Source organism: Hibiscus syriacus, unplaced genomic scaffold, assembly GCF_006381635.1.
Source record: "Hibiscus syriacus cultivar Baekdansim isolate YM2019G1 unplaced genomic scaffold, ASM638163v2 tig00111095_pilon, whole genome shotgun sequence".
Lineage (NCBI taxonomy): Eukaryota > Viridiplantae > Streptophyta > Magnoliopsida > Malvales > Malvaceae > Hibiscus > Hibiscus syriacus.
Genome location: NW_024062980.1, coordinates 8,784,567 through 8,795,377, shown reverse-complemented (window position 1 = coordinate 8,795,377; position 10,811 = coordinate 8,784,567). Strand labels below are relative to the sequence as shown.

Sequence of the window (10,811 nt, the reverse complement as noted above, 5' to 3'; positions counted from 1 at the left end):
ACTAACATTTTTGTATTCAAATAATATACAACAGAGTCAATGTTGTATTTAAATAATGCAAAACAGTTACAATACAACATATATCCTTAGAGCTTGGCTTAACGACTATGTGACACCGGGTGTCCTCTCCATTATCGACCTGATGGCTATGTGAGACCAGGAGATCATACAACAACTTAGTGAGAATTTCACCGAAGCTATTTGACACCAGGTTCGCTCATTAACTAGTGTCTAATAACTATGTCGGACCAGATACTAACATTTTTGTATTCAAATAATATACAACAGAGTCAATGTTGTATTTAAATAATGCAAAACAATTACAATTAGTGTGGTTAGAGACCCAATAGAGGTGTACTCATGGTGAGGCCCTTAGTAGAGGATTAAGGGAAACATGAGACCCCTACTTCAGTGATAGAATAATTAAACCTATATTAGGTAGCACCTGATTAAGAACATGCATGTATCTACTACTTAGTATCATGTCTTTAGCATATTTATGTTTATGAACTCATAATGATGATCTAAATCAGTGATTATTCTAATGGGCTTTGTAAGCTCAACGTTAAGATGTTTTTCGTTCATAGTTATTAGCTTAACTCTTTTGAGGAGCACCGTCACAATAGGACTTACAACAATCCCTCAGAATACTGTATTGTAGCTTTTGTAACGTCTCAAAATCGGGTCTGGTAGTTCGGGTTGGTTTTGGGTCGATTTCTTGATTTATGATAAAAAGAAAGAAAAATATTAAAATTTTTATTTTTTAATAAATGTTTTGGAAAAGTTTTAAGTGGTTTTATATATTTTATTTTAATTTTGGAAGTTAAATTAATTGGCTTGGTGACTAGATTGAAAGAATTGGAAATTTGTAATTTTAATGATCATTTTATAAATTATCACAATGTCCAAAGTCTATGAAGCAATTTTACCAAGACTTATGTTTAGATTTTTCCCTCCTAAACTTAAAGTATTTTACTTCTCCTTTTTACCACAATTCCATCTAGATTCATTTTAATCCAAATTACATTTTCTTAATTACTTGTTTTCATTCCTCTGTTCTTCATTTTCTCTCATTTTCACAATTTGGTTACTTTTCTTTATTTCCTCCATTTTCTTTCATTTTCTCTCAACCGAGTTGATCAATTCATTTTCTTTTATCTTCTTGATTTCTAAATTCACTCCTCTTAATCTTGTTTTCAATTCTCAAAGATTTTCTTTTCTTCTTTTCATTGTTTTAAGGCTTGATCACAATGGAGTTCTATTGTTGATCTCATTTTCAATCAATTTTCAGTAAGGTAAGGATCTTTTCCTTGGTTTTCTTTCATGATTTGAGGGCAAGTGTTTTTTTTGTTAATGATCTTGGGGAATTATTGATTTAATTGAAAAGATTTTAAAGTTTTCAATTGATTTTCGGAGTTAGTTAATGTGTTGATTTCTTGAGTTGATTTTGAGGTTTTTTTAATTAAATTGATTTTTTTGGAGTGATTTTAATCATATTAAAATAATTTTCAATTTCTATAGATTTGGATATCGATTTCTTGAAAATAACGAGGAATTTTGGTGTTTTTGGAAATATGAGAATTTAGGTTTGTGAAGGTTGATTTGTGCAGTTAATTGGATTATATGTTGATTTTAGTTGTTTATTATCTCTATTGTAAAGGAGAAGTGATGCAAATCAGATCAGAGGTATCAAAGAGTCGATTCAGTATGATTTTTGGTAATTTCGATGTTTTCGCTATGTTTTAGAAACTGAGAATTCTGTTTTATTTTAGAATAGATTGTAATGTGTTATTTTCTTTTCAAGGTCTTTATTGTGTTATTTGTTGGGAAGATTTTTTTATTTGTGTTTGGTTAACGTTTGGGAGAATTTTTGAATTTCGAACAACAAAGTGATTGACTCCTATTTTTAGAAATGGATATGATTCAAGGTTGAGGTTTGTCTAGTTGATGTATTTGATAAATTCTGATAGGTTTATGTGATTTGGATAATATTATTGATGATGATCTGAGTTATGTTTATTTGTATGTGATGACACATATATCGAAAATGTGAATAAGAAATAGGAGTTATGTCGAATTGTATACGATGCCTCATATATTAGAATTGGGGAATATGAAATGTGAATGTGTTATGTTGTGTTGAAAATGATGCATAGGATTTTGAAAGCGATTTATGAAAATCTATTTATATTTTATATATGTGAGTTGATCATGATCACCAATTCCGATATGTGTTTAAAGAGAAAGTGTATAATGTGAATATGTGATTGGACGAGCTAAATTTTCTCACTGTCCATATATGTGGGTGATCATGACAGCTATCTTTAAGTGTGTTTCAAAATGTATTTGAACCAATATGTGAAAACTATGCATCATTGACAACCGCTCTTGGTAAATCGGATTAATTAGCTATTTGTTTTTAATGGGACCTTTGGATATGAAAGGGATGCCTAGGAAAGAGTTGTCTATGTATTTAGTGTGATTTGGGATTATACGGGGTTCGAATGGTATGTTGAGCTTTTCTCTTAGAAGATACAGGGTTAGGTTGGGCGTAGAGCTTTGCTCTATAATTCGTGGTTTTGGACCTATGTGAGTCCGTAAACAAAATGGGAGTTGTATGGAGTCTGTTTATCTAATGAGTGAGTTGTGTTTCGAACAAAAGCCATTAATCTTAAAATGAAAGTATGTGTGTTTTGTGTGTGCCTTGCCAAGGAAGGTAATTGTGCACGAGTGATTGTGAATTCCATGAATTAAGTAATTATGTAGCATTGGCATTGGTATTTCTGGAAATTATGTGCATTTAGAATATGTGATTGATCATTTAAACATGCCATGATGTTACTTGTACGACAAGGTAAGGGTAGATTAAACATAATCATATAGGGCAATGCTTCATCTTAACTATGTATATTACCTTTGAATGATTTCTATTCACTTGGTTTTATTAGCTCACACTTGTTGTTAACACTTTTTAGAGTAATAGAATTGAGAGGAGGCGAGAGGCTTGGCATCAGGAGTGATCAAGCAAGGCAATGGTTCAATGAAGTGTATGTGTTTTCAGAAAGCTAAGTGTTGCAATGTGGGTGACGTTTGGGACTTAGGTATATATGTGGTATTGATGACTTTTAATGTATGGACTAGACTTGTAACACTTGCTTTATACTTGAAGATTGATGATGGTATAATGTGTTGATTTTAGAATGTTATATAAGAACTTGTTTAACTAAAGCATGTGAATACTCAAATGTTGATTTAGGCCTTAAACAAGTGTTTGGAGTGCGTAAGCAAGTATAACTTGATAAACTAAATTTGTTAGGTTCTTAGGTTGCATGGAACGACCTTAAATGCAAAACATGATTAGGTGACTTGTGTTTGAAATGAACTTTTATGCAATTGTTGATTTTTGGTGTCAAATCCTTGATTAATATGTTGACTTGTGTTATAAAGCATGCTATACCTTTGTTTTGACATGTATCAAGTGGTTGAATAGTGTCCAAGCATATTTCTAGTCCATGAATACTTTTAGGTGGGTGATTAGTTGACCAAATATGCATGTTCTTGATAAATCTGCAGTTTTTCAGAAAAAAATATCGATCCCTTAGGAGCAAGAATCGATCCCAAAGTTTATGTTTTGCAAAAAATCGATCACTTTTCAAAAGGATCGACTCCTTTCAAGAAATGATTGATCCATTCTCAATTTGTCTCGATGAAAAAGGTGAAATTACATTCATTAAAGGCCTAAAGTGTTTTTAAATTTTAATTTGGCCCTGAATGATTATATGAATTCAATTTAACCAGAAATTGATATGTTTAATTACTTAAACTCTTAATTTAGAAATTTGATAAGATTTGAGTGATCACTTCTTAAAAACACTTAATTACATAATGAAACCCTTAATTACAAGTTATTATTTGGTACGTATGTTTTGCATATTTACGTTTAGGTCTCTAATCTTGTATGATTGATTGAGTGATTTTCTGTTGTCCGATTGGTATGAAACTTTGTGTGTTACTTCCTTATGGCAGTGTTTAACATGTGGTAACCTTAATTGGGTGATTTGATTTGTTGGTTTATTATATGATATGAAATGAACAAAATACCCCAAATCGTTTAAATGTAACGTTTGCCTGTTTATTTGAGATTCAATTGCATGTTAGTTACATTGAACGTTGTGTGTGATGAATATTAAGAAAAATATTTTTTTTCTAAGAAGTGTGCGTAATATGGATCTTGATCCTTCCAACACGATTGGAACTTATGTACGCTCAGTTATCCAGCTCGGATTCCTGGACCGCGTATGGGTGTTACAACTTTAGTGGGCATATGTATTCATAAAACCTTACTCATGTATTTAGTTTATCGAACTCTTAGTTTGTACTATTTTGATTTTAAATTATTTGTCACGGACCTCCAGTTTATAAATTGTTTTTGGAACTGTCATGTATGCTTATTTTGATACCATATTGTATGCTTTTAAAAAAATGAACAGATTTTGAAAATAAAGGGTTGCCTCAGCGGTCTAATGTGATACTTTAAGCCCATTTAGGTTTAGGGAGTTACAGACATGGCATGTCCATAATATTGTATCTGATGATATGGCTTTTACCACGTCATTGATTTTTCATAAATAAAAAATAAAAAATAATATTTATATTAAATTATTTACAACCAATTAAATAGTAATACGCTTCACTCTCTGATTGGTCAATGTATGAACAATAAAACTTGGCGCTTGGAGGGGGTTTGATCGCAAGTCGCACAAATGGAAAAGTACAGCTCAAGCCACCCGGACAAGTTATTTTCATTGCTTATCCATTGAAAATACAATATTTTAACCTCTTTCAATATCTCCTATTGTTTCCAACATCAAGTTATCCTTTCTTCCCTTTGACAAGGTAACATCGCCCCTCAATTATTATAAAATGTCAACCCATAATTGTACAGACACATACAAAATCACTATCGTCGATGTTACCTTCTTTGGCTGTCTATGCTAATGGGCATTACTTCTCCGCTTCCCAACTTCTGTCGCAACATATTTGCACATCATCCATCTCGTTTCCTACATTTGCATTGAGAGCGGTGAAATTCTCTGGTTTTGGAAGCTAGAGTTTCAATGGTCTAAATAGTCAAATTTAGACTCTTAACAATTATAATGAAATCTTCGATTACAAATCTAATCCATCATCGTAAAATGCCAAGCTACCTTATATTTTCGTTAGTCCTTCTCTAAAGGCAATAACGTCTCAAATCGATTATAATAATAATACCCTACTGCAGGATCGATCCTAGTTAGCCATTTCTATGAGTAATCATCAATTACCAATGGCGATCCTGATTCAAAAGCTTCAAAAAGGATAATTTCAAGGTGATATAATAACAAAATGATTATTGGCAAACAAATAAACACGATCGAAAAAGAAACATAAAGAACAACAAGATTTACGTAGAAAACCTAAAAGGAAAAAAAACCAAGGGTAGTGGAGAATAATTTCACTAATATGAAGGAGGAAAATAAAAGAGGATTATGGAGAAATAAAAGCGTAATATCTAACCATTACCCTTAGTATCTATTTATAGGGATAGATACTTGAATACAAAGAAAAATAATTAAAATAGAAATATACTTTAATGAAGTTATCTACTTTTAATCAAACTAGATTTCTTACTTTCATAAGTTAATATATTAATTAATTAATGCCACTTTTAATTCGAGTCAAACTCTAACAAATCTCCACCTTTATGCAGATTCTTAAGGTGCTAAGGTTTCGAGACAAAACACCCAAATTCGATGAGGCATCTAAAATCATCAAAAATAATTCTTCACTTCAACGAATAAGTTCTCAACCTCTTCCATAACACCCCTTAAAGGGGCAATTTTCAGTAATGGTCACCGACTGAATCCAAGCTTTTTCTAAGCTTGGATTTAGTCGTCACATCTACATGGTTAGCATAAGAGTCAATTTTGCTCACAAATGTATCACCATGAGTAGTGTCATGCACAACATGATCCTGATCAACAATGGTAATTCTATCTTCAAAATTGAACTCTTTTCTACTTTAGATAATTGTTCTACCCACAATTGTCTTGTTCAACAAAAAATCTTGTTTTGCTTAATTTAGTCAGACATTTTTGTCAATACCAACTCTATTTGATAGGGGGAGGAAACATTAGTTGCATTATCTAAAAATGTTGAACTCTGAAAAACATAAAACTTGGTAGTATTTCTCTGCATTTTCATCATAATAATGGAGCCCTTGCAAATTTTCATTACTCCAGCTTCACTGGAGAATTTGTACCCTTTTGAATATAGGGTACCTAAAGAAATTATATTTTTTCTCAAATATGGTTTACGTCTCAAATTACCAAGTGTTCGAACAATCCCATCGAATATCTTAATTTTGATTGTGCCAATACTTGTGGCTTTACAAGGGACATTATTTCTCAAAAAAAATATATCACTTGGAGATACAATTTTATACATCACAAACCAGTTACTATTGAGACTCATATGAAAATTGCTACAATAGTCAAGTATCCACTCATCACTTGTTATAAAGTTGTCATCAGCCGCAACTAGGAGTTCTTCATTATTGCACTCTTCTCTACACTAGCCTTACCAGATTTTCTAGAGTTACTCTTTAACTTCGTTTTTGATTTTATTTTGTAACTTCTAATACTTCATTTTACTATGACGTTTCTTTTTACAAATGTGAAAAGTTTTACTTCGATTGAAAGATTTTGATCTTCCCCTTCCTTTACTACCATAAAAACGCTTGTATTTTCTTCCACGATATGAACTAGTTGATCCATGCATCATAAGACCATTTGCTTGGGGCCTAGATACAAGATGCTTCATCTTGTCAAACGAGAACATGCCATTGTACACTTCTTCAAGAGTGAGTGTTTCACGACTGTACATGATTGTGTCTCTAAAAGATAAGTACGAAATAGGCAACGAACATAGGAGGATCAATCTGTAACGTCCCGAAATATGGGTTAGTAGTTCAGGTTGGTTTTTTGGATATTTGATAAAATATAAATTTTTGGAATTTTTAGGCAATAAATATTTCTAAAATTGTTTAAATGGTTTTTAATTTATTTTTAGGATTTTATAAATGATTTTATAAGGTGACTAAATTATAAAGGATCAAAATATCAAAATCTATGAACTTGTTTTACCAAGTTGGAATATTCACTAATTTTCCTCCATTCTTAACCGTGACCTTCCTATTCTTTCCTATGTAACTACATTGATTCATTCATAAATTCATTTACTTAAATTCACATCCTAAACCATGTATACAGACAATAAACCTAACCTCATGAATATACATTTCTTAATACAAATTACCTTATATAATTGAACCAATCACCTTTAGAATCATAGTTAACGGAACCTGAGGGGATGTATAGATATTCACACGATATTTATTTTATTCTTGTATTCTATAAAAATTGAGAATGACTGACATAATTGGGTCATATATCTGAATACTTAGGGATGCTATAATGTTTAAGCTTTATCAGTATTTCAGAACCTATCCAAAGGCATTCACATAATTTGAGTCAAGAGAGTATTTAAACCATTCTAAAACCTAAGGGTATATTGGCGTTCTAGAGTATGGGGGTATTCTAGTCATTTCCTTCGAACATTCATACGCATCACGATAAATTGGTCTTCATTTGATTGTTTAGGAATCTGAAATTCTAAGACTTTCACTATTTCGGAGGCTAGAAATTGATTCCTAAAATGTTATCAAACATATCTGGAATTTAACTTGTGAATTAGTAGCCTTATTGGGCCAAGCTTGAGTTCCTAAGTTAATTTCAATATTAGGGTAATCCTTGTCATTTTTACACTACAAGGGTATTTTCATAGTTCTATATCCAAGTATTTCTAGCATGAATTCTTTCCACATGAATAATAAAAGTTAAGGATTTCAAGGTTAATTGATTCATTAATTAATCACTAATTTTCGGATTTCCTATTGGTCATCCAATTTCTTGTTCAAGTCATTCAAGTCTTAATTGATTTACTAATATTTTATCTTAATCCGATTGAATTTAAATAATCAACAAATCTATAAAGCATACAAAGGGTAGTGTTGTATTACCTCAAGTTTTGAGCTACACTGATCGACCATCTAAAATCCATTCGATTTCTCTCGCGCTTGAATTCGACATCCCAAAACATCTTGGATACATGGTAAAACGAATTGCATAAAAAATGAAACTTAAATGTGAAATTCAGATCAAATAAACATATACAACGCTAACAAAAACTTACCATGTCAAATTTGGTAAAACATACTCCAAATTTGGACTCAAGACGTTGAAAACCTAAAATATGACTTTTCAGAAAAAGTAACCCTATTCAAAGTCAATGGTCTGCATCAAATTCAACAGTTCGATCAAAGTCAACAATATACTCAAATTCAATGGTTCAGTTAATAGTTCAAATCAGTTCGAGTTGTTTCAGACCGGTTCGAGTAGACTCAGTTCGGTCTGAATTGATTTAAACTAGTTTCTAGATAATTCTCGGCTGATGAGAAACCTTACACACAAGGGTGATATATAAGGAAATAGAAACAATGACAATGGTGTCCTGATTGCACCAGCTAAACCAACTCGTTAAAATCAACTTGAATCATATCTCAAATCCAATCAAAAATCGAAAAAAATAAATCTTGTAATCGAACACTTACCGAATGACGAAGATGAAGCAGTGCTAGTGAAGGATGAACCCAATTGAGTTTTGATTGAAAAAGAATGAGGAATTCAATGGTGAGGGCAATGTGCTCAACAAAGGTCGGAACCTACTAAAAATTGAAGAAATCCGAAGGCATTGTTTCGATTCTGACAAGTTTTCAAAGGCTATTCACGGTAAATAGAGTTAGTTCTCGATGAGAGGGGGTCGAGGTTTGGTAGCAAGGTGACGGTGAAACCTATGATAGTGGCGGTGAATGAAAAAAATATGGGGAAGGGTGGTAAATCGATGAAGAAGGGGCGATGATGAAGCTTCAAACTTTTGGAGATTTTTTAGGGTTTGGCTTGATCAAATGAGAATTGGGGATTTGGAGATTTAAAATATGATCTCAAATGCTTTAAAAGATATTTTTAATAAATTAATCATTAATAATGGCCTGGCCTAGTTGGTTGGTATGGTTAGCCATCCCCTGGTGTCATGGGTTTAAACCACTATAGCCACACCTCTTCATTTTTTTTTCTTTTCTCTACTGACCAGCAATGGGAAAATTTAGAGCTGAGTCCCTGAATTGCTCAAAAGTTTATTGAATAACCTTACATGTATAAAATATAACAATTAGGTTCCTAAATTAATTTAGTTAAATATAATAATAAAAAATAAATTAATAATAATTAAGTTTTTTTTCTTTTCTCTACTGACCAGCAATGGGAAAATTTAGAGCTGAGTCCCTGAATTGCTCAAAAGTTTATTGAATAACCTTACATGTATAAAATATAACAATTAGGTTCCTAAATTAATTTAGTTAAATATAATAATAAAAAATAAATTAATAATAATTAAGGTATGACAACTCTCCCCCTTAAAAGAAAATTTCATCCTCAAAATTTATCTGAATCAAAGAAATGTAAAAACTTAATTTTCATCAATTCTTCAATCTATCAAGTAGCTTTTTCATGAACATGATTCATTCACTGAGCCTTAACCATCAAAATATTTCTCTTCTTTATCATAATTCCTGAATCTTAATAGGATCCTCTTCGAAGAACAAATCGATTCTTAATTTAATTTCCTTAATCAGAATAACATGAATATGGTCAAAACAATACATCTTAAGTTGGTTGTTGTTCTTATTATCTATAACTGAAGCTTTGGGAAGATAACACTTGCTTATGTTCACTGCACCATGTAGACATAACTTTTTCTTTTAAATATAACAAAATCACTTCAACATTTACATTTTCTCTATACACAAGAACATTTTTTCATTTATTCTTATATTGGTCATTTCATTGAGGTACATGATTCAACACTTATCGGATTCCTAACTTATAGAATTTGAATGAGGATGATTCTAGAATTTCTCTAATTTGGTTCATTAGTGCAAAACTTTAGTGGGAAATTAGCTTGTTAAAGCTTGGACTATGTACCTTGTTCTATAAGACTTTCAAAACTAAATTAGGTTTAACTTTAAATCTTGTTAGACTCTATCACACTTCAACACAACACAAAATCAAACATTTATTCACAACCCAAGACAAAGCTCAGTTTCATAGGCATAAACCAACGTGAGTACTTTATCCAAATTCGAATCCAGCATGTCAGTCCAAAACTCTTCAACGATTCACAACACTTACGTTTCTCTTTGATTCATGAAAACTATGATATCCTTGGAAATTAAACCATCAGAATGTAACTTAAACAAATTTCAAATCAAGAGTCGTGTTAGAATTCTCATACATGTAACCCATACGTTACTCGAGAGACGATTTATAGTATATAGATGATTGTCAATGATATTCTTTTCCTTCACAGATTTAGCCTTAACAGACAAAATACTAAGATATACTTATTACATAAGGATGATTTGATAGTAGTGCTCTGGCTTAGAAGAATAAGGTTATAATCTAGATATATGTATTGACTATACACCCTATGAAAAATGATCGACTACTATATTCAAAAGGACTTGACTCACCTAAGCTATGATACCACTGAATGTAACACCCTCAGACCGATAAGGGTGGCTGTATCCGATCCGAGATGTCATGTTAGGGCTACTAAAGTGACCTACAGTCAAAATCCAAGAAAAAAAATACTTT

At 31.6% G+C, this 10,811-nt stretch overlaps 1 long non-coding RNA gene across 1 annotated transcript; it reads right to left on the bottom strand.

The window, feature by feature from the left end:
- Positions 1–4,778: 4,778 nt before the first annotated feature.
- Positions 4,779–9,060, bottom strand: LOC120152742. Its single transcript, XR_005518719.1, has 4 exons — positions 8,711–9,060; positions 8,293–8,393; positions 8,120–8,199; positions 4,779–5,063 (listed from the first exon to the last, which is right to left on the bottom strand). It is a non-coding gene; the product is annotated as an uncharacterized LOC120152742 (long non-coding RNA).
- Positions 9,061–10,811: the final 1,751 nt, after the last annotated feature.